General features: G+C 45.6%; 3 long non-coding RNA genes across 4 annotated transcripts; 1 reads left to right on the forward strand and 2 right to left on the reverse strand.

Annotated features, from left to right (window-relative positions):
* Nucleotides 1-314: 314 nt before the first annotated feature.
* On the reverse strand, nucleotides 315-18,772 carry LOC309865910. Of its 2 annotated transcripts, XR_014312324.1 has the most exons (4): nucleotides 18,516-18,747; nucleotides 10,723-10,817; nucleotides 3,767-3,833; nucleotides 315-465 (listed from the first exon to the last, which is right to left on the reverse strand). It is a non-coding gene; the product is annotated as an uncharacterized lncRNA (long non-coding RNA). The 2 variants fall into 2 exon arrangements; XR_014312325.1 differs by lacking the exons at nucleotides 315-465; nucleotides 3,767-3,833 and having other exon boundaries at nucleotides 10,689-10,817; nucleotides 18,516-18,772.
* On the reverse strand, nucleotides 4,578-7,566 carry LOC309865911. The gene is made up of 2 exons (XR_014312326.1): nucleotides 7,114-7,566; nucleotides 4,578-4,989 (listed from the first exon to the last, which is right to left on the reverse strand). It is a non-coding gene; the product is annotated as an uncharacterized lncRNA (long non-coding RNA).
* On the forward strand, nucleotides 17,959-20,148 carry LOC309865912. The gene is made up of 2 exons (XR_014312327.1): nucleotides 17,959-17,996; nucleotides 19,800-20,148. It is a non-coding gene; the product is annotated as an uncharacterized lncRNA (long non-coding RNA).
* The last annotated feature ends 4,084 nt before the right edge of the window (nucleotides 20,149-24,232 follow it).

Raw genomic sequence — 24,232 nt, forward strand, 5'->3', positions numbered from 1 at the left:
TACAGATTACCTCACCAGTGTTGATCAGGACATTCCAGACTGATGTTTTAAATCCCAGTCCTAAATGGATGAAGGTGATGCCAGCAGTCCAGGTCTGAGGATTTAGAGGGTTCCTGCAGGACTAACCAAGTAGGTTCTTAGGCATCAAGAAGGATGGAAATCTAATGGGAGCCAGCAAGAAGTGAAAGCAGAGCTTACTGAAGATATATATATATATAGATAGATAGATAGATAGATAGATAGATAGATAGATATGGAGAGAGAGAGGGAAGAAGGTCTAGGAGACTTGGAAAGGAAAAAGCATGAGTCTCATCTTTGCTTGGGTGTGGTATTTTTACTGACAACTGTGATCTGGTGTATGTTTCCTCTTAGGCATCCAGGAACTGGTCAGAGAAGGACAGGGTCCAGGTGTTCTTCATAAGTCATTCATTCCCTGAAGTCAAGAATCTTGGCATCAAGGTGTACCTGTTGATATAATTTTCATTTTGAGTGACATAAATATAGTATCTATTAAAAAGACTTCTTAAGGGGTTCCTGGGTGGCTCAGTCAGTTAAGCATTTGCCTCTGGCTCAGGCTGTGATCTCGGGGTTTGTTTTTTTTGTTTTGTTTTGTTTTTTAAGATTTTATTTATTTATTTGAAAGAGAGGCAGTGAGAGAGAGCATGAGCGAGGAGAAGGTCAGAGGGAGAAGAAGACTCCCCATGGAGCTGGGATCCCGATGCGGGACTCGATCCCAGGACTCGGGGATCATGGCCTGAGCCGAAAGCAGTCGTCCAACCAACCGAGCCACCCAGGTGTCCCTGATCTCGGGGTTCTGAGACTGAGCCCTGTGTCAGGCTACCTGTTCAGGGTGGGGTTCTGCTTCTCCCCTCTGACCCTCCTCTCCACTCATGCTCTCTCTCTTTTTCTTAGATAAATAAAATCTTTAAAAAGGCTGTCTCTCTTTTTCTTAAATAGTCTTTTAAAAAAAATAAATATAGGTAAATAAAAATTTTTAAAAGACCTTAAAACTAATGTAATGTTATATGTCAGCTATAGCTCAATAAAATAAATAATTTTAAAAATAAATTTTAAAACAGAATGTTTCTTCAAAAGATTGTTTAAAACCTAAACAAAAAGACTTCCAGTTTGGGTAGACTAGAGTAATTTGTGGCAAACTTAAGTGGCCACAAAAAACAACTAGAGGGGTGCCTGGCTGGTTCAATCAGTAGAGTGTATGACTCTTGATCTCCAGGTCATGAGTTCAAGCCCCATGTTTGGTGTAGATTTTACTCAAAAAAAAATAATAATAACTAGAAAAAACAGATGAATCAATGTTTATAATCATTGGAGATCTGAGGAAGCAACTCATACCATGGAGCTAATTTAGTTAAAATTCTAAAGGGAGAACATAAGAAAGTGATCTTATGATCTGAAGCTGCTTTTTTTCCAGAAGCATTTGTTGACCCTGGGCTCAGGCAAAAGGCTAAGAATCTGAGCTTGGCTCAGGCAGAATGCTATAGAATTAGGGTGACAAAACTGGAGACTTAAGAGGTCTCAAAATGGGGCACCAGTGGGTTAAAGACTCAGGCTTCAGTTTAGGTCATGATCTCAGGGTCCTGGGATTGAGCCCCTGGGATCGAGCCCCGCATCGGGCTCTCTGCTCAGCGGGGATCCTGCTCTCCCCTCTCTCTCTGCCTGCCTCTCTGCCTACTTGTGATCTCTGTCAAATAAATAAATAAAATAAATCTTAAAAAAAAAAAAAAAGAGGTCTCAAAACTACAGTATCCCTTCAAGACATTTACCAAATTTTGAAGGCACATAAGGCTGCAGGCCAAAGCCTCTAAAATGAATAATGTTTTCCACAGCCTTTCAAAGTTTTGGACACTACAGATTAGAGTTAAGGACCCTCCAAGGGAAGGATTGCAGTGAACTTACCAGCTATTAGTTCAAAGTCTTGGGAACTATACCCTAGGAACAAGAACAAATAAAAGATGGGCTACAGCCTTAAACATTAACTAAATAAATAACTGCAATTCAGCCTTAGGATAGCTAAGTCACCAACTAGGTCAAGGTGCTCAGCTTCCATTCTCTCTGCCTTGCAGAAAAAAGGTGAACACTCTGTAGTAGAAGACATCATCATTTGGACAAGCCACAGGTTTTACAAGCAGTGCTTAATATCAAATCAAAATCAGTAAACAAAAGAAAGAAAATGAAAACCAAGAGAAAAATAGGCAGTAAAAATAGACACACAAGTGATCCCAATATTGCTTTAACAAGCAAGGGCTTTAAAAGAACTATGGTTGGGGCACCTGGATGGCTCAGTGGGTTAAATCTCTGCCTTTGGCTCAAGTATGATCCCAGGGTCCTGGAATCAAGCCCCACATTGGGCCCTCTGCTTAGCAGGGAGACTGCTTCCCCTTCTCTCTCTGCCTGCTGCTCTGCCTACTTGTGATCTCTGTCTCTCTTTGTCAAATAAATAAACAAGATCTTAAAAAAAAAAATTCCAAGCCTGGAGACATTGAGAAACCTGACAAGGAAAATGCCTAGAATTCAATAGACAGAGGAGCCATAAATGCAAAAAAGAGAAGGCCACAAAATATTCTAATAACTTGAGAATTATGTTGTTTATCAGTTTTTTGTTACAAAATGTATACCAAATGACACATTCCTTATTTTTTCCCAATCAAATGGGATTTACTCTGCCCCAAACTGCCATGCTGGGAAGAAATTTCAACTGTAGTCACTAGTGGGGCTCCGGCCTCCCTCCACAAGGTTACAAAATATCAGGGGCTCAGGCAGTGCCAGAAAAATTGAAAGCAAGCCCAGGCCCTCAGTGGTAGCTGTGTTAGCTCAGGCTGCTATAATGAAATGTTACAGTCTGGGTGATTTAGACAACAGACATTTCTCTCAGTTCTGGAGGCTGGGAAGTCCAAGTGCGCGGCGCTGGCAGGTTCCGTGTCTGGTGAGCTCTCTCTTCCTGGCTTGCAGATGGCTGTCTTCTTACTGTACTCTCACATGGCAGTGGTGGGGGGACTCTGGTCTCTTCCTCTTCTTATAAAGGATGAATTCTGGGACACCTGGGTGGCTCAGTCGTTAAGCGTCTGCCTTAGGCTCAGGTCATGATTCTAGGAGATTGAGCCCTGCTTAAGCACCCCCTCCCCCCCCATCAGGCTCTCTGCTCCGTGGGGAGCCTGCTTCTCCCTCTCTCACTCCCCCTGCTTGTGTTCCCTTTCTCGCTGTGTCTCTCTGTCATGTAAATAAATGAAATTTTTTAAGGGGGGGGCATGAATTTTATCAGGTGGGCTCCAACTTCATGACCTCATCCAAACCGAATTATCTCCCAAAGGCCCCAGTTCCAAATACCATCACACTGGGGGTGAGGGCTTCAACACAGGAATTTTCAGGAGGCACACAAATGCAGTCCATTGTGGCAGTCACCGTTTCTGTTGCTCCCTCTGCTTTCAGAGGCTTGTCAGGTCCTGCAGTCCTGGCCCTCCTACATGTCCATGTCACTGACAGCAGGGTCTCCCTGGGCGATCCTGGCCTAGGTGCTCCTACTGGCAGATAATGTGCCCAGGCTTCCTAGGCATTCTCCAACGATCCCTCAGCCTAGGAATGCTCTGGGCCAAATTAGGGGACTGGGTGTCCACTGTTCATAGGGAGAAAGCCTCAAATCTCCAGATCCCAGAGAATCTCATCCTTTGCTCAGCGCACACCCACAGTCCACTTCTGTCCCTGTCAGCCTAGGTGTTAGCACATAATCCAGATGCCAGCAACCACCCACCTGCTGCATACCCAAAAAGAAGCTCAGAATTGAGAACAAAAGCTTCATAACTTTCTCAGTGAAGAAACTGTGAAGAAAACAAGAACAAAATAAGAAATAATTCCACAGTGAATTATCCTGCCATGAGCCTGGCAATTTAGATGGAATGGAGAGCTAGTAAATACCATAGCCACAATTTGGCAAAGTGAGTTAAGGAGATGAATTCTTACAGAGCCAAGGAGCTGCTTGTCATGGGCATGAAGGCTCTGGTCTAGGTAAAGATACGACTGTTCTAGTGACCTGTTCCTGAGAAATAACTATGCCAAAACTAGTGGCTTAGAACCACCACCACTGCCTCATATCCTATTTTGTCTGTCAGTTTGGCAATTCTTCTGCTTTCTTTCTCTCTCTATCTCTCTCTCTCTTTTTTTTTTTTTTTTTTTTTTTTTTAGTTTAAGAGTTACAGCTCATTTATTTACTTTTAAATAAGCCCTATACCCCACATGGGATTTGAACTCACAACCCCAAGTTCAAGAGTCACATGCTTTACTGCCTAAGCCAGTCAGGCACCCCTCTTCTACTCGGGATATTGACTGAAATCACTGCCGTCAGATGCAGATGGGCTTGGTCTAGAACATTGAAGACATCCCCCCTCCCAGTTTCTGTCTCCTTAGTGGGGACAGCTGGACCCCACTGGTAGTCCACAGGACTGCGGCACAAGGCCATTCCAGCATCCGGTCTTGGGGAATCTGGACTCTTTGCATGGCAGGTCGGTGTTCCCAGAATGTTCCAAGAGACAGGAGGTGGAAGTTACCCAGGTCTGGAAACTGGCTCAACACAACTTTACTGATTTTTATTGATCAAAAAGCCATACAACCCATCCAGATTCAAGGGAATCCCCCCTCTTAATGGGACTAGGAGCAAAGGCTTTATGGCCATATTTAACCTCCTGCACTGCATAGAAGTAGTCCCCTTCATCCAGGTGATTCCAGGTGAGGTGAGTCCTGCTTAAAGCAACAGCACCTATGAAACTTGATGGCTCTGTAGAGATGTTACCAAGAAGACCTCAAACTTGATTAACAGTGTCTGCCGAGCTGCTGTGAACAGCACACAGGCCTCACTGCTGGATTTACCAGTGCTGATGCTCACACCCAAGTATCCAGTTGGTGTTCGATGAAGGAGGAAGCAAACTGGGAGCTCTCAACAACATAGACCCATCTAGTTCATTTCAGTTTTTGCAGGAGCTGAAAAATGCATGAGATCAATACAGGAAGCCAAAGCAAAAAGGAAAGTCCTTCATGATTTAAATTCTGCTCCGCCACCTCTCCTCTCGAGGAGACAAGAGCAAAGATCCTAGGAGGAGGGCATGGTAAGCCCAGAGATGACAAAAGCCTACTCTCACTTCCCTCACTCTATTCTGCAGATTCGTTTCTAATACTTACACATCTTTTTAAAAAATGATTTACAGAAATATAAGATACATACAGAAAAGCACACAATTGTAAGTGTCCAGCACAGTGAACTTTCACACACTGAGCACATCATGCAACCAGCACTGAGATTAAGGAACAGAACATTCCCAGGATGCCAGGGGCCTCCCTCATGTCCCCTTTTAGTCACTACCCTCCCCAAAGAGTAACCACTCTCCTGACTTCTATAGTCCTGCCTGGACTTGAGCTTTATATAAATGGAACCTGACCATAGGGGCCCTATTATGGCCAGCTTCTCTCACTAAGCTGTATGGAGACACCTGTGCTGTCACAGGGAGCTGTGAGATGATTCACCTTCATCCCTGAGAAGCATCCTACTGCATGAAGCTGATATAATTTTTCTTTTTTCTTGTGGAAGGATATTTGGGCTGTTTCGGGTTTGGGCTGCAGCATGTTCCCTAGTAGGCCAGTCTCTGGTCCTCTTACCTCTGGCTGAGGCCAGGGCACCAGTCTGAGGCATTTGAGAGCCAGCCCAGCTGGCAGCCCTGCACAGTGCTTCCTTCCCAAGGGCTTCAGCCTGCCAGGGCTCAAAGAAGCCAGACCGGAGCCTCCCTCATGTCCCACAATCCTTTCCGGCACTTCTACCACCTTCCCAGGTCTTAGCCCAAGGACCCATTCCTCCAGGACCCACAAGTGTCCCCAGCCTCATCACATCCCTCAGTTCCATCTGCCCCTCCAGTCTGAGGGGGACTTAGTGCCGCTCTTAGTGCCCCCTTCTCCTAAGTCCTGGGCTTTTGCCTTTCATTTCCCTCAGAGGTCTACTATTTAAAACTCATGAGCCACAGAGGGATCAGCAGTCCCTGTCTCTCACCCTTTCTTCATTTAGATCCCTCCTTCCTCCGGTCTCTTACCTGCAATGGGGGCTGCACTAGGAGGAACATGGTACGTTTCCTGGCAGAGCTTGGCATTTTCTCAGCCTGCACCAGAGAATGACAAGCCTGTGACCCTGAAATTCCCTCTGACTTACTTCACTGCTTCTAATAGTACAACTCCCATGTTTTGATCCAGGCAGGAGAGTTTGTGGGGCTTTACAGGAGCGAGAGCACACAGGTATTCCTGCAGTTAAAGCTGGAAAGGTGGTCCCTGCCTTGCCTACTCAGCCTCTCTGCCATGCCTCACCCCACTCTCTGCCCCAGTCCCTCTCCTGCAAACCTGAGGCCCCGTGAGCCACCTCCCTTCCTCGGATGTGGCCACAGCCTCCTCATTCAGGCAGTGTCTTCCCTGAGTACTCCTGGCACTGTATCACCCCTCTCCCAGGTCTCTAGAGCACAGAGAAAGAGCAGAAGGGGAGAGTTGGTGGTGGCTAGCACTCTCCATGCTAGTGGGAATGTCTGCCTGAGACCAGTGGACACCATGGGGTCCTCCTCCCTCCACCGGGGCCGTGAGCTCCAGGACATCGTCAGGACCTTGGTTACAGAGTGCAGTGGGAATGAAGACACAGCACCCTGGTTTCTCTCCCTACGCACCTGCAGTGTAGTACATTAGAACCACTCCATCCGGAGCTCCTGGGGGGCTCAGTTGGTTAAGTGACCGCCTTCGGCCCTGGTCATGATCCTGGAGTTGCGGGATCCAGTCCCGCACTGAATCCCGCATCAAGTCCCACATCCAGTCCTGCATTGGGCTCCCACCTCCATAGGGAGTCTACTTCTCCCTCTGACCTCCTCCCCTCTCCTGCTCCCACACTTTCAAATAAATAAAATCTTACAAAAAAACAAAAAAAAGAGCTCCATCCAAAGCACGGCAAAACCTGAACCACGGCGGCAGGTCAAGTCGAATCCATAGACTAGGAAAATGGAGGCATGGTTCAGTGTGTGTTCTAGAAAAAGGAAATCTGATTCGCAAGCACACAGATCCCCGGGCGGCTTCGCGGATACCCACCACCTCAAGACGCGGGGAGGGCGCCCCCTGGTGGGGCTTCCAGCAGCTCCTCACGCAACTGCAATCTCCGCTCAGGCCCACAGCCCAAGCCGAGCGATCTGCAGTCTCAGGCAGGACTGGAAGAGTTTCAGTTGCTCCAGGGCCAAGTTGACTCCAGGCATCCACTGTCCTAAAGTGACACTCAGTTCCAGGAAGAACTGGATTTCTGAGACAAACTTGCACTGCTGCCCAGTCTGGCCACGCAGGTAGCCCAGTGTGTCTGGTGCTGGGCTGAGCAGACGAATCCTCGTCTGCTCCTCAGCCCCACCCGTCCTGAGCGCAGACTGCTAGTGGCAAGGGCAGCCAGGGCCTCGGGGTGGGGCAGACGCTGCTCCTTACTGCCCCTCAATTCACAGCCAAGAAGGGACTGGAGCAGGACCCTGGGTCTGTTTATACTGCAGAGGAGGCTGATGCGGTTCTATGTTTAGGTCCCATTCCCTGTCACGGACAAAACGGGGGCAGCAGGAAAAGGAAAACTACGTAAATCCTGCCTTCATCTGGAAGCAACTGGAAATCCCCTGCTCACCCAGACCAGGGTTGATCTGGAATACTGGATGATTTATTCCCTGGGCCCCAAGGGCACAGCTACATAATATCCTGATGTACCCTACCATCACACACACACCCGTGACATATGACACCTCCGGTTGTCCATCCAGGGACCGTCTTCAGCTTCCAGTGCTTGCTCTCATACACACCCTGGTACTGGATCCAGCCTGGCTTGAGACCCTGAATGAAATGTTAGCATGGAACCCCAAGCAGAAACTTTTCTCCTGTCCTAAAGCTGCCATCCCAGGGCTCCATTCGTGCATCCTGGAGTTGGGTGGGGGAGAGCCCCACCTCCCCCAGCCCCATCTCAGGTGACTGCTATAGCACCTCCTACCTGAGCCAGCCTTGAGGAAGTTAGCAGAATATGCTTGGAGGAACTTGTTAGAGTAGCCCCCACCGTGTAGAATAAAGCCACAATTAACGAGTGTACAAAAGACATGAGGGAAACAGAAGATTTAGCCCAGAGGCTTCCAATGCAGAGCAATGATGGATAAAATATTGGAGAAAATTTTAAAAACCCATGTTCAACAAGGGGAGAACGTCCCCATAGATATTGTCAGAGATGGAATGTACACACAAAAAACGAACAGAGCTGAAGCTGTGGTCCGTTGAGCTCTGAGTCTAGAACACTCAAGGTCAACTAGGAATTCAAGACCTGCCAAGCAATGAGAAGGAATTTAACTGCCCACTTGAGGTGAGGGACCAGAGTCCACATTCACTGATCAAAACTCCAGGAGCCCTGTCTGGCCACTCCCAACACTCTTCAAGAAAATAGACAGATAAGGAGGTCCCTGGATACCCAAATGAGTCTGCACAGAGACCTAATGCAGCCTCCTCTTGCCCTGAGTCATGCCGGGATCATACCAGGGCGGGAGTCCTGGCTACCTAAAAGACCTTACTCTGGATGGGCCCCAGTGCCCCAGGGAAGGCAACTACTCAGTCACTGGATGGGAAGAACTGAGGAATAGAGAAGGGAGACAGAGAGAGGAAAAAAAAAAAAAAAAAAAAAAAAAACAGGAAATGAACCTGGAGGCTGAGTTCCGAACTACACAGAAACTCACACTGAGAAAGACAGCCAACAGCACCAACACTCTAGAGACAGATTCGTGCCAAATGAAGTGAAAAGAGTGACCAGAAAGAGACTTCAGTATCCTCAGAGAGCTGACTGAACATATAATGTTCATTAAAAAACAAGCAATTATGAAATAAAGCATAGCAGAAAGGTGCCATTATAAGACAGTGGAAACAAAAATATCATTTGATACAGAAAAAAAATCCAAGTATTTTCTAATCTCTGAAAAGAAGAGGATGATCTAAGCTGACTGGAAAAGAAAAAAGGCCAACAAAACAAAGGAGTGGACTGATAGATTTAACCATAAAAATGATTGTATTAATAGAGGAAAAAGGCAAACAAATAAATTAGGGAAATACTGGTCACTTTCTAATTTTTTTTTTAAAGATTTTATTTATTTATTTGACAGAGAGAAATCACAAGTAGGTAGAGGGGCAGGCAGAGAGAGAGAGGAGGAAGCAGGCTCCCTGCCGAGCAGAGAGCCCGATGCAGGACTCGATCCCAGGACCCTGAGATCATGACCTGAGCCGAAGGCAGCGGCTTAACCACTGAGCCACCCAGGCACCCAGGTCACTTTCTAATTTGCACAGGCTTTGAATCCAGACTTTCTGTGTATGAACTGGGACAAGATACTTGATTTCTTCTTGTTTCTGTGTCCTTCATAAACTGAGACATTTGCACCTGCTTCCTGGTGGGTCAGGACTAACTGACTTACTACATGGGAAGCTCTTAGACTGTAACCAACACATAGAAAGCACTCAATAACTCTTATTTTTTTACTGTACTGTGTGAGAAATTTGGACACAAACAGTTCAGAGCAGGGAAGCCATAACTAATTAAAAATCACAGTAAAAAAACTCCAACTTCACCAATAATAAAAAAATTAAAATAAAATTTAATTTTTACCTTATTAGTTGGCGAAATTGTTAAAATGACAGAGTATTCCTTCTGTAACCATTCTAAAATTCTCTTTGGATGAAAGCATCGTGATTAAGGAACTTGGGATTTTATGCCAAGTTTGGCGTAGGGGAGATCAAAATCGTTAATAAGCCTATGCTCTGGAAAGGCTTTATGGCACAGCACACCCTTTAGGATGGCTGCAATCATATACATTGCGTGTGTTTGGAAAGGCCCCTCAGGTGGTTCTAGCAGCAAGTTCTCAGGTGAACCCGTGGGAGGAGTTTGGATCTGGGAAGAAACATGGCTTCTGCGCATGCTCTTCCACACTCTTGCAGTTCTGCCATAGACGAGAGTTTCCATTTCCTGGGTTTTAATTTCCTCTTTTTGCTACAAAATGAAAGAGTTGGACTAAAAGTGGGGTCGTCATTCTACAACCGGGCAACATGATATCTCAGAAAAGGACATAGGCCTTGGAGTCAGGCCAACTGGCAGTGATGTTATCTCCAGTCATTCTTACTCTCCTCAACCTTATGTCTGTCCTTCCTACCCTGAAGTCTGTCTCCCTTCTGATCCCGCCTGCCCTTTCGTGGTTGTCTTAATTCAAACTTTCATCACCTCTCATTGAGACAGTTTTAGTAGACTCCAACTAGTTTTCCTGATACTAGTCTTGACTTCTGCACCCCTGTGCTGCCTTTTGGTATGCACCTTTCTTTCTCTGTGGTTGAAATTTCTGGCTTATAACAAGGGCATATTTGCTCTGCTTTATACACGTTATTTTATCAAATCATCAAGATCCTGGTAATGATCAGGGAGCAATTTATACTTTTGCAACATAGTTTCCATTATGCTGCTTTCTCCTTCTTTCTTCAGCAAACCCTCAGTATCTTCCCTTAAATAAGAAATGTGCAAGGGTTACCTGAGACTCTTGATTTTCTCCAGGTCATGAGCTCGAGCCCCATATTGGGTATAGAGTTAACTTAATAATAAAATCTAAAAAAAATGAGCCGAGTTGTTTTCATGAAGGTTTGCCATTTTAATTTATTCCTTACAATCAACACTGGGAGCTCTGTCTCCATCCACACTTCTGGGCATTGGGGGTTTCCTGGGGCTTCAGTCAAGAACCTCTCCTGGGATTTCCATCTCCCTGTGGGATTAAAGACCAAAATTAGAAAGTGTCTTGAAGCCCAGAACTCTGCCTTATTTACTATTTAACCTCCTCTCCTACAGTATGCCTGGTGTTTTTACTGAATGAAAGAATGAATCCATCCATCTAAGATAAATATTAGAAATAGTCCTTTAAAATTCCCCAGGGTCAAAAATGTACATAAGCATAAAAACCAGTGCTGAATGTCTTTACTTTTCTCAGTTCCTCTTGCCTTGTGCCTCCTACTCCCATCTTCTCAGTCCCAAAGACCTGTGGTGGACTCTCAGGCACTCCTTACCTTGGACTCTAGATTCCACATGTGCCAAATCCAATCCAGATGTAACCAAAAGAGACGGGCTAAAATACAGGGGACAACTGTACTGATCTTCAGACAGCACAGGACAGACAGAACTTCTCTTCACAAAATGGGATACATATTTTAGTCCAATAATGCCAACATTAGCAGTAATTCCTCACTGACCTCTTATTCTACTCTGGTATTCACTGGCTTACTGGCGAGCAGTCTATAGCCAAGGGAAGTCCATGTTAGCTACAGATAAACATAAGCCCACTTCCAGTTCTTACTCCCAGGTAGCTTGCTATACACAAGGCAGGGAAGGAAAATATAGACTAAACAGGGTCAGGAGGCCCTTATCTGTCATTTTAAGGTTAAGAAAGGAATTTGTACCTTGATGGCAAGAAAACAACATCAAAATATCAACTGACACTTAGAACGGACAAGTGAAATATGCTTTCTTGTGGGCATTTTCAGCATTGATTACAGATTGCTCCCCTCCAAAAATTGAGCATTCCTATGAAAAGTTTTGGAAGCCAAAATGGCAAAAATGAAGAAGCTAAAATTAATTTATATGGAAAAATTTTTACCAAAGACCCCAAAAATAACCTTTCTCAGGTTTTTTTTAAAAGATTTATTTATTTATTTGATAGACAGAAATCACAAGGAGGCAGAGAGGCAGGCAGAGAGAGAGGAGGAAGCAGGCTCCCTGCTGAGCAGAGAGCCCGATTTGGGGCTCAATCCCAGGACCTTGGGATCATAACCTGAGCCGAAGGCAGAGGCTTTAACCCACTGAGCCACCCAGGCGTCCCACCCCTCTCCGGTTTTTTGATGCCTTAGGACACATCCTGCTAACGGATGCACGAAAAAATCCAGGTAAAGCACAGATGCTCACAGACGTAGTTTCACGGGGAGATGCTGCGATGCTGTGTGTAATTCCCTGGGAAGGCGCTTGGTGGCGCCACTCCCGCAGCTCGTGGTGCCTGCTGCTTCCGTTAAGGGCTCCCGGGAAATCAGCCCTGACAGCTACTTTCATTTTTCGCTTCTTTTCCGTAGAAGCAAAAATCCTCTTCAGATTACTTTCAGTTAGGGAAAGCAGGTACTCATGTAGGTCTTTTGTAAAAGTAAAATGGCATAAGTCAAACTTTGAAAAAGCAGGGGTATCTGTATCTAGAGTGTGCTTTGTTGTTTTCGCAGGGCCCTCTTCCTCTTTTCTTTCTTAAACTGACTCAATTATGCCATCTGGTGGCCATGTAAATTGGAAATATGCAAGTACCCGGCTTGAGCACGGCCTTCACAGTTGGAGAACGTGTGAATGGGTCCTTTCAGAATTATTTTCCTTCCTTTATAATCCCCACCCTCATTTTTCCATGAGAATACATCCATCCCCGCATAAGGGCATTGAGCTTGATAGTATCTGGATCCCTACAGTGAAGGATAAGGAAGTTTGGTCTCAGATGATGTGCAACTGATTATGACAAAAGGAAAAAGGACAAAGGGATACATCCCCTCATTCATGGCCACTCATACGGGGTCTGCTTATAGCTTCTCAATAAGAAGCATGGCCCTTTGGGGGCCCTGGGTGGCTCAGGGGGTTGGGCCTCTGCCTTCCAGTTGGGTCATGATCTCAGGATCATGGGATGGAGCCCTGCATGGCATTGGGCTCTCTGCTCAGCAGGGAGCCTGCTTCCCCCTCTCTCTCTGACTGCCTCTCTGCCTACTTGTGATCTCTGCCAAATAAATAAAATCTTAAAAAAAAAAAAAAAGAAGTCGAAGCATGCCTTTGAGTGGGAAGGGTAGAATGACTATTGGTAAGCAGGGATCAGAACCCAACACCTAAAAAAAAAAAAAAAAAACTGTAGCTGCACTAAATGTGTTAAAACTTCCTACTATGAAAGGATTACAAGTCAGAGTACACAAAAAACATCACTTGGATATTCCTAGCATCACCAAGTCACCATCAATGAATGATCTTTGAGGAATCATGACAGTTGTTGCAAGACCAGAGGTAGCTTTGACTTCCAAAGGTGGAACAAAGGTGAATGTTGAAAATTACAAATCAGTGACTTTGACAATGACCATAGGCAAAAATCCTCAGAGACACAAAAAAGAGTCTTGTTAGGCCTTAGGAGAAGTCACTGTGGCCCCAGGGGCTCACGGGACTCAACAAAGGCAGGTCATGCCAGTCTTGATTCATGTTGTCTTGTTAGGGTTAAGACTGATAGAAATTTCTGAGACACTCTAGTAGACCAAGGGTCTGCATGTGATTAAGGTATTTCGTGACATCTCAAATTATACACTTCTGGAACAAATGGAGAAATCTGGAATTCGTAACTATACAGTTAGGAAAACCCGGAACTGGTTAAATAGTAGAATTCCAAGGTGCTGGGGTTCTCAGTCCTGCCCTGCTCAGTATTGATATCATGACTTGTGTTATATAAAGGATATGTTTAGCAAATATGAGGATGGCACAGAGTTTGAAGGATAGAAATCTACCCAAAACGCATCTAGTCACCAAACAGATTCTAACAGAAAGAAGTGGGTCTTTCTTTTCTCCATTCCAGATCCCATTCTCTTGTTCTATGGGTTTTGCCCAAAGATTTTGTTCTGCATACAGCTCAGCTAAAACTTGCCCTGCTTCCCCCAAATCCTCACTGTGGGTAAAAGCATTTTATCCACTTTAACCTCAAGGATTCCTCCTTTCCTCTCTCTAGCAACTGATCTTTGAAGTCACTGAACAGAATGTTCATTTCCTCGACTACCCCAGAAAACAATCTAAATTCACCAGATCAATATGCCTTCAGCCTCAATCTCAGAGTGGGCAAAATATCCTTCTTTTTCCAGGCCAATCAAGGATGACCTTAACATCCATCTTCTCTCTTCTCCCCAGGCCTTGTCTATTAACCATCCTGTCCCCCTCCCGTATCTTCAAGCACACCCTCTCAGACTCCTCCTCCTTCCTGCTCTTAAAACAAAAAGAAAAATTTAGAGACCCTTTTCTCCTTCCCAATAAACTCTTCAAAAGACTTGTTTCCACCCCTCTGTCAGAGATTGGGTTCTCCGGAAGCATAGATAGATAGATAGATAGATAGATAGATAGATAGATAGAATCCGAAATGCAAGATGTTGATTAGGAGTCAACCTGACAGTAAAGGGAGGAAGCAGGCATGGCAGGGCAGAGGGAGGCCTGCAGATCTCAGATAGCTATGGTGAGCACCCCCAGAGCAAATCAAGTTGGGCTGAACCTGCCAGGCCTTTCCAACCCAAGTCCTGCTCAGTCACTAAGTGGGGCTGCCCAGAAACAGGAAGGACCTTGAAGGAGCTGACAGCTGGTGACTGTCACCCTACCTCTGTGTCTACCACTCTCCCCTTGCTTCTCCTTCCTTTGTGGCACCTTGGAAATCCACCTTCTGTCTCCACTCTGTCCCATGTATCCACTCCCTGTGTCCCACTCCAAATCCAATGGGTACTTTGTGATTCTTACCTTCCCAGAAACTCTGTTGCATTCATTGGTGATGATTCATTCCCTCTCTCTCTCCTCTCAGAAGTCTCAGCTCTTGATTTCCATAACTGCCTCTCTACCTAGTCTTAACCTCTCTGGCTGTCCTTCTCAGGGGTCTTGTTGTCTATTCACCACCTAAGTGTTGGGACTCCATCCTCGCCTTCCTCCATACCCTCCCAGGGGGACCTTGTCCATCATCATCCCCACTGACATGCCAGTGACTCCAAAATCTACTCTTCAGCCCACTTCCTACTTCCTGAGCTTCTAATTCTCACATCTAATTGGTTGCTAGACATGTCAATGCTGAAACTGTCAACGCAGGGAAGTTCTGCTTTTCCTTTCAGGCCATGTTCCCACCATGAAGTAGGCTCTTCTTCTGGGGCAAAAATTGAGGGATCCTCTGAACCTGTTCCATCAAGTTCCTTTTTAGGCAGCTACCCTTGCTCTGTCCTGTTTGGGCATGTGTATGAAAGCACTCAGAACGACAGCAAGGACTCTGCCTATGGAAACTTGCATCACTGCTGTATAAGCAGCTGATGTTGGGTGCTGAAGCCTAAAGGATATTCATCACTTCTTCCCTGATCACACCCGCTACCTACCTAACCAGGTATGGATCTCTGACTCAGTGGGCCCCCAGGAAAGAGTTATTCAGAATTTCCTTATTACAGGTGATGAGAGGTGATGGTGATTTCTTTTGTAGCTTGTGTTTCTCCTGAAGAAAAGTTCTCTGAGCAGGTGATTTTCAGCCATGCCTTTTTTCCCCCAGTCCTATATCTATGTGGCAAAGGCCTGTATAGGAGTCATTTCTTGAGGAAAATGATCTCCACTGTGTTTAAATGCATCATGTTTAGTGTGTCTGCTTCTTTTCCAAAGTTGGAATTCCCAGTTGAATTCAATGAACACTTATCAAGTAAGTATATGCCAAAGGCAGTACAAGACAATCCCTGCCATGAGGAACCTAAAGGATAGTAAAAGGAATAAATCTAGTCAAGCACCTGCCAGTTTGCTGATGATCACAGAAGCCACAGAAACTAAGTGCTGTGGGGTTCCAGAGAAGGGAAAGGTCTCCATCCAGGTTGGTTTCATAAAAGCATCTGAGAAGGACCTTGAAGGGTAGATCAAATTTTAAGGACTGAGCATATGGCAGAAATAAGCAAGAAATAATGATGACACACAAGTAATAGAGAAAAAAGAACGACAAATGACTAAAAGCTTTCAGAAGAATATCTTCAGAGAAATGCAAAATAAACAAAGAATAGTAGTAAGAAAATTTTCTCAAAGCTACAGCCAAATACTGAGACTATACAGATAGCCGGGGAGACAGAGTCAAGATCATGGGAGAAAGATTATTAGGATAATATTATTACAAGGAGGTGGGTAAGACGCAAGCTCACTAGCCCATTAGCCTTTCATAAAGCTCACTAGCCCGTTAGCCTTTCATACGGCCCAGCTGAGACCCAGCCTCTTTGGATTTCCCTTTCTCACCATCACAGGCAGGATGGGTTTTTGGTTTTTTTTTTTTATAATTTTTTTTAAAGATTTTTTATTTTTATTTATTTGAGAGAGAGACAGTGAGAGAGAGCATGAGCGAGGAGAAGGTCAGAGAGAGAAGCAGACTCCCCGTGGAGCTGGGAGCCCGATGCGGGACTCGATCCCGGGACTCCAGGATCATGACCTGAGCCGAAGGCAGTCATCCAACCAACTGAGCCACCCAGGTGTCCCAGGAAGGATGGGTATTAATGGCTCCAAGACCCCACCTCTATCCAGCTCTCCAAGCAGGACAGTGCTCACTACGAAAGACACCACTGCTACATTGGTCCAGTCCTTGGAGTTTGGTAAAATACCGTCCCCAGTGCTGCTTGAGTGGCTGCCTCCCACCTATACGTGTCCATCCTTCAACCTCATGGGTGCAAAGTTGCCATTCTGCCTGCAGCCTCCACATCCACATTTCAGGCAGAAAGGAAGAGGAAAGAGCATAAGGCGTGTTGCAACAGAAGCTGTCTTTTCTTTTTTAAATCAGGAAAACAATTGAATTGCCGAAAGCCATGCCAAACTGACTTCTGCGGATGACTCATTAGCCACAGAGTCATGTGGCCAGCCCTAGATGCAATGGAGTCTGGGGAAGGAAGTGTTCTGAGGTAGTATGTGGTCACCCAGACAAGACTGGGATTCCAGCAAAGAGAATGATGGAGTTTGGGGCAGCAATCAGCTCCGCTGATGTGGGAGATAGATGACGGTCCAGATAAACAGCAAACCACAAGATGGAGGAGCCTGCGGGGAAAGGACATTCTGAGTAGATGAGGAGGAAGGGATATCTGAGTAATTCTCCATCAGAGGTGCAGGCACCTGCATGGCTGGGTCTCCTGTTCCTGTGGATGTGGACATGAGGCTGACAGGAAGTGAGTGGATTGTTTCACTTGCCCTGGGTCACTCAGATAGCTAACAGCAAAGCAGGAACGCACCCCGTGTCCCAACCTAGAGCCTGAGTTCTTTTCACCACCCTATACATTTGCAAACCATGTTCAAAGGACCCATGTGATGAAGTCCCAGAACCTAAGTCAGGTTCGGTGGGGTGAGGTTCGGAGCCGACGACTAAAGAAAGAATTCTTAAGACATCTTTGGTGCAAAATGGTGGTTTATTAAAGCACGGGGACAGGACCCGTGGGCAGACGGAGATGCTGCTGCCCCGGGTTGTGAGGAGTGGCTGATTATATACACAGGAGTTGGGTAGGTGAGGACAAAGGGTTGTTCAGAAGGGCTATTGGGATAAAGAAGACTGTCAGGATATGGAAGGCCTGGTTACTATCAAGCCAAGGCCACTTTCCCTCTAATGAGGCACTAACATAAAGACAATTGGGAGTCTCCTGGTGGAATGTTACATTCCTGCTATCAAACGTCCTTGTTAGTGAGATTTAGGTCTTAAAAGAAATTTAACTTTATATACTTTTCCTTCTACCTCCGTCTCCTTTGGTTTTTTATGGAGGGGAGGGTGACGTTAAGGCTTGAGGAACTGAGTTATGTGTCTTTGGAAATTGGGCTATTGATAAGGTAACTTCTTTGTTGTAAATCTCAAGGACATTTGTAAATCAAGAGAGACTCCTGCATTGCAGGACTGTGATCTCTGCAAGATAACCATTTGCTCTTCTTTTAGGGCAGTCAGGGGTGCCTGTGAAATGTCACACATATTACCAAGGGGAGTGGGTGGAGAGGGGGTGCAAGGTGCCAGCCCCTGCTCTGTTCTCAGCCAGCCTCCTGCTCCCTCATCACATGGAGATCCGTATGATGAGGGAGCACGAGGCTGGCTGAGGACAAAGCAAAAGCTGGCGCCTTGTACCCCCCCCCCCCAGAACTTCATCACATAGAAGGGCCTCTCAGGACTCTGGTGAGTATCCAGATGGGTATGCAGTGGGTAGGGCTCAACTCCTTGGCCCTCTTCACCCAGAGAACTTCCACCTCTGTGTTTTTCTTATATAGTGAGCTTCTTTCTCTATGAGGTTTAACTTGATAAAAAGGCTGAACCATTATTTAAAAAACCTTTCTGCTGTATAACTGTTGTGTACATTCATTACTTGGTGAGCATTTTAAGATAGATCTAATTATGGGGCACCTGGGGTGGCTCAGTCAGCTAAGCCTCCAACTCTTGATCTCAACTCAGGTCTCGATCTCAGGATCATAAGTTAAAGCGTTATCCTGAGCTCCACACTGGGCGTGGAGCCTACTTTTAATTTAAAAAGAGGTGGGGGGCAGATCTATTATTTCATACATTCATAGGTCCTCTACGTTCAAAAGTGTGGTCAGTGCACAAGAGGTTCCAGAAACAGTTCATACCTGCTTGGTGCCAGTATCAGAAGACAGCACTTCCTAAAATGGAATTAAATCGAGAGAGGATGGGGTCACATACCTGCAGAAGCAATCTAGAAGGAGCCAGGATATCCCAAGCATCCCTCAGGGGAGTACAGTATGGGTGGTACCCTCTGTGAGGTCTGCAGAGGCTGCTAGTTGGCAACAGGCTTGAGCCCTGGAACCCTGAGTGAGGAAGAATGGCCCGCGGTGACAGCCAGACTGAGTACAAACAGGCCCTCAGGTGACCCACCTCGAAACAGCCAGAAGCCCTAGCTGACCAATCCGCTAGTTAAAAATGGACACAGGTACCAAAAAAGGAAAATTCCATAAGTTCCCACCCCTCCTCACTCCCCGACTTCACTGTAGCCCCCACGACTGCCTCCTGGCGGACAGTCTCTCCTTTGCTGTCCTGCCCGCTGCTACTCGCCATGCGTTCAGTAACCGTCCATCTCCTGAGTCCCGCCTTGGGTGACTTCTCTCACCGCGGACTTAGCGGGCCCGGAGTGATCAGACGCGAAGCGCGGCGAGCTTGTCTCCGTCTCTCCTGCAGCAGGACGCTTAGCGGGGGGAGAGGGTGTCTTAGCAGAAGCCGCTGGTGTGAATTGAAGAGTGCAATGTGTATGTTTTCATCTTATTTTCATTCCATAGTCACACGTTGACAGGATGGAGGAAAGAAGGAAGAGGAGTAGGGGTTTCAGTGAGGACTCACACGCAGATAGCTGACTCTCAGATCCGGAAGAAGAGAAATCCACTGACTTCCATACAGGGGAGCTGGCTGCAGCTGGCTGCAGGGAGACTTCGTGTGCATTTTTTTTTTAAGATTTTATTTATTTATTTGACAGAGAGAGATCACAAGTAGGCAGAGAGGCAGGCAGAAAGAGAGAGGAGGAAGCAGGCTCCCTGCTGAGCAGAGAGCCCAATGCGGGACTCGATCCTAGGACCCTGAGATCATGACCTGAGCCAAAGGCAGCGGCTCAACCCATTGAGCCACCCAGGCGCCCCGTGTGCATTTTTTTTAAATTTATTTTTTATTTATTTTCAGCATAACAGTATTCATTATTTTTGCACCACATCCAGTGCTCCATGCAATCCGTGCCCTCTATAATACCTACCACCTGGTACCCCAACCTCCCACCCCCGCGCCCCTTCAAAACCCTCAGATTGTTTTTCAGAGTCCATAGTCTCTCATAGTTCACCTCCCCTTCCAATTTCCCTCAACTTCCTTCTCCTCTCTATCTCCCCATGTCCTCCATGCTATTTGTTATGCTCCACAAATAAGTGAAACCATATGAAAATTGACTCTCTCTGCTTGACTTATTTCACTCAGCATAATCTCTTCCAGTCCCGTCCATGTTGCTGCAAAAGTTGGGTATTCGTCCTTTCTAATGGAGGCATAATACTCCATAGTGTATATGGACCACATCTGTCGGGGACTGCCTCCGGCGGGGAAAGTCCCCACCATTACAAGAAGGCGCTTGGCTCACTGCTAGCAAAATACGCTGCAAGTATACAATGAACTTTCTGGTGAAGCCCGCCTAAAGGAGGACATAGTTATTGGCTGTATCAAATTTAATCAGCATAGTAACAGGACCCTCATTGGCTCTCCCTATTGCTTGGCCCCTTATTGGTCACCCTGTTGTATATAAGCTAAGGAAGTTGATTAAATAAACGGAAATGAAGCATTAACACCATACCAGGCTCATTGTCGTCCTTGCGGGCTGAGGGCAACACATCTTCCTTATCCATTCGTCCATTGAAGGGCATCTTGGTTCTTTCCACAGTTTGGCGATCGTGGCCATTGCTGCTATAAACACTGGGGTACAGATGGCCCTTCTTTTCACGACATCTGTATCTTTGGGGTAAATACCCAGGAGTGCAATGGCAGGGTCATAGGGAAGTTCTATTTTTAATTTCTTGAGGAATCTCCACACTGTTCTCCAAAGAGGCTGTACCAACTTGCATTCCCACCAACAGTGTAAGAGGGTTCCCCTTTCTCCACATCCTCTCCAACACATGTTGTTTCCTGTCTTGCTTATTTTGGCCATTCTTACTGGTGTAAGGTGATATCTCAATGTAGTTTTATTTAGAATCTCCCTGATGGCTAGTGATGATGAACATTTTTTCATGTGTCTGATAGCCATTTGTATGTCTTCATTGGAATGTCTTCATTTGTATATCTTCATATCTTCTGCCCATTTTTTGATATGATTGTCTGTTTTGTGTGTGTTGAGTTTGAGGAGTTCTTTGTAGATCCTGGATATTAACCTTTTGTCTGAACTGTCATTTGCAAATATCTTCTCCCATTCCATGGGTTGCCTCTTTGTTTTCTTGACTATTTCCTTTGCTGTGCGGAAGCTTTTGATTTTGATGAAGTCCCAAAAGTTCATTTTTGCTTTTGTTTCCTTTGCCTTTGGAGACATATCTTGAAAGATACAAAGTTGACTTTGTATCCTGCCACGTTGCTGAATGGCTGTATGAGTTCTAGTAGTTTGGGGGTGGCATCTTTTGGGTTTTCCATATAAAGAATCATGTCATCTGCGAAGAGAGAGAGTTTGACTTCATTGCCAATCTGTGGCTGATATCAAAGAGATTACTGCCTATGTTCTCCTCTAGGATTCTGATGGATTCCTGTCTCACATTGAGGTCTGTTATCCATTTTGAGTTTATCTTTGTGTACAGTGTAAGAAAATGGTCGAGTTTCATTCTTCTACATATAGCTGTCCAGTTTTCCCAGCACCATTTATTGAAGAGACTGTCCTTTTTCCACTGTATATTTTTTCCTGTTTTGTCGAAGATTATTTGACCATAGAGTTGAGGGTCCATATCTGGGCTCTCTACTCTGTTCCATTGGTCTCTGTGTCTGTTTTTATGCCAGTACCATGCTGTCTTGGTGATCACAGCTTTGTAGTAAAGCTTGAAATCAGGTAACATGATGCCCCCCCTTTTATTTTTGTTTTTCAGCATTTCCTTAGCGATTCGGGGTCTCTTCTGATTCCATACAAATTTTTGGATTATTTGCTCCAGCTCTTTGAAGAATACCAGTGGAATTTTGATCGGAATGGCATTAAAAGTATATATTGCTCTAGGCAGTATAGACATTTTAACAATGTTTATTCTTCCGATCCAAGAGCATGGAATGGTCTTCCATCTTTTGGTATCTTCTTCAGTTTCTTTCATGAGTGCTCTGTAGTTCCTCGAGTACAGATCCTTTACCTCTTTGGTTCGGTTTATTCCCAGGAATCTTATGGTTCTTGGTGCTATAGTAAATGGAATCGATTCTCTAATTTCCCTTTCTGTATTTTCATTGTTAGTGTATAAGAAAGCCACTGATTTCTGTACATTGACTTTGTATCCTGCCACGTTGCTGAATTGCTGTATGAGTTCTAGTAGTTTGGGAGTGGCGTCTTTTGGGTTTTCCATATAAAGAATTATGTTATCTGCGAAGAGAGAGAGTTTGACTTCTTCATTGCCAATTTGGATACCTTTTATTTCTCTTTGTTGTCTGATTGCTGTTGCTAGGACTTCTAATACTATGTTGAACAAGAGTGGTGAGAGTGGGCATCCTTGTCATGTTCCTGATCTCAACTGGAAGGCTGCAAGCTTTTTCCCATTGAGGATGATATTTGCTGTGGGTCTTTCATAGATAGATTTGATGAAGTTCAGGAATGTTCCCTCTATCCCTATACTCTGAAGCGTTTTAATCAGGAACGGATCTTCGTGTGCATTTTTTTTTAAGATTTTATTTATTTGTTTGACAGAGAGAAATCACAAGCAGGCAGAGAGGCAGACAGAGAGAGGGGGTGGGGAAGCAGGCTCCCTGCTGAGCAGAGAGCCCGATTCAGGACTCGATCCCAGGACTCTGGGATCATGACCTGAGCCGAAGGCAGCGGCTTAACCCACTGAGCCACCCAGGCGCCCCCTTAGTGTGCATTTTTAAAAGATTCTCCCACTAGGGGCTTCTGGATGGCTCAGTGGGTTAAGCCTCTGCCTCAGGCCCAAGTCATGATCTCAGTCAGGGTGGTGGGATCAAGTGCCGAATTGGGCTTTCTGCTTGGTGGGGAGCCTGCTTCCTCCTCTCTTTCTGCCTGCCTCTATGCCTACTTGTGATCTCTCTCTCTCTCTGTCAAATAAATAAGATCTTTTAAAAAATTTTAAGAAAAAAAATAAAAGACTTCCCCTCAGGGCAAGTTAAATAGGCACTGGTAGCCCAGAGGCATACCAGCTGGGCAACAAAGAGCCCCTTTTGTGCAAGTTAGAAAAAAAAAAAAAGCCCCTTCCTTCGGAGGGCCTAAGGCCAAGGGAGCCAAGCAGGGGCGAGAATTCAGCCACACTCACCACCTTCCTGAGTTCATAGGCGAGGCTGGATTACCCAATTCTCCCTGTGCCTCGGGTTATCTGCTGGGGTGCACAGCCTTGCATTCTACATATTAAAGCATTCTCAGGGCACCTGGGTGTCATTGAGCATCTGCCTTCAGCTCAGGTCATAATCCCAGGATCATGAGATCAAGCCCTGAACTGGGCTTCCTGCTCGAAGAGAAGATGCTTCTCTCTCTCCTACTCCCCCTGCTTATGTTCCCTCTCTTGCTATCTCTCTCTGTCAAATAAATAAAAATATTTTTAAAAATAAATAAATAAAAATAAATAAAGCATTCTCAGCTCCAGACAACATCTGCCTTGGAAGGGAAGAGGAAGAGGCATGGAGAAGCTTCTTTCCTCTTCCCCTTTTCTGTCCTATGTGGACACAGGTTCGTGCACGTGTGAAGACATGTGCGCACACACACTTGCACATACACGTGTGCCAGCACACACACAGTCAGGGGCTTGTTGCCACTGAGCTTAAGCCACTGAATGTTTCAGAAAGAAAAGTGATACCTAAAATTGAATGGTGTAATAAAGGTGGGGGTTATCTTACTATTCATAGTTCTTGGTTTTATAGGCCAGTATCTTTTAGAAACCCAACAGGTTAGGGGACCCTGGGTGGCTCAGTGGGTTAGAGCCTCTGCCCACAGCCAAGGGTTCTGGGATCAAGTCCCACATTGGGCTCTCTGCTCAGCGGGAAGTCTGCCTCCCTCTCTCTCTCTGCCTGCCTCTCTGCCTACTTGTGATCTGTCTGTCAAATAAATAAATAAAATCTTAAAAAAAAAAGCCTTTAGAAACCCAACAGGTGAAAGGTAAATATGGAATTAAAGACTCACAGTGTAGTGAAGTGCAAGGAGGCTGATATTACTCACAAGAGTAAATAAAGTAGGAGGCCAGGGCATAGGGCCGTGGTGGAGCTCAAGCACTCAGTCATCTTGCAGAGACCCGATGCCCATTCTCTATTTCTCCTATTGACAGAAGCCCAATTTTACTTTGTTTAGAAATGTTCCTTTGGGGACGCCTGGGTGGCTCAGTTGGTTAAGCAGCTGCCTTTGGCTCAGGTCATGATCCCAGCGTCCTGGGATCCGAGTCCCACATCGGGCTCCTTGCTCAGCAGGGAGCCTGCTTCTTCCTCTGCCTCTGCCTGCCATTCTGTCTGCCTGTGCTCGCTCTCTCTCCTGCTCTCTCTGATAAATAAATTAAAAAAAAAAAAATTTAAAAAAAAAAAAAAAAGAAATGTTCCTTTGCCTAAAAAAATGTTTTTTCTCAGTTTCCCATGGAGGTAGAAGCAGGTGTGTGACACAGTTGAATGGGTGTCCTTCTAAGTTACTAAATGGGACTTCTCCAGAAATCCTTTCTTGGGGCTGACTCTACAGGCTCGTGTCCCCTTGGCAGTTCACCCTCCCACTTCTCCCT

The sequence above is a fragment of the Mustela nivalis genome (genome assembly GCF_964662115.1).
Source record: "Mustela nivalis genome assembly, chromosome: 5".
Taxonomy (NCBI): Eukaryota; Metazoa; Chordata; class Mammalia; order Carnivora; family Mustelidae; genus Mustela; species Mustela nivalis.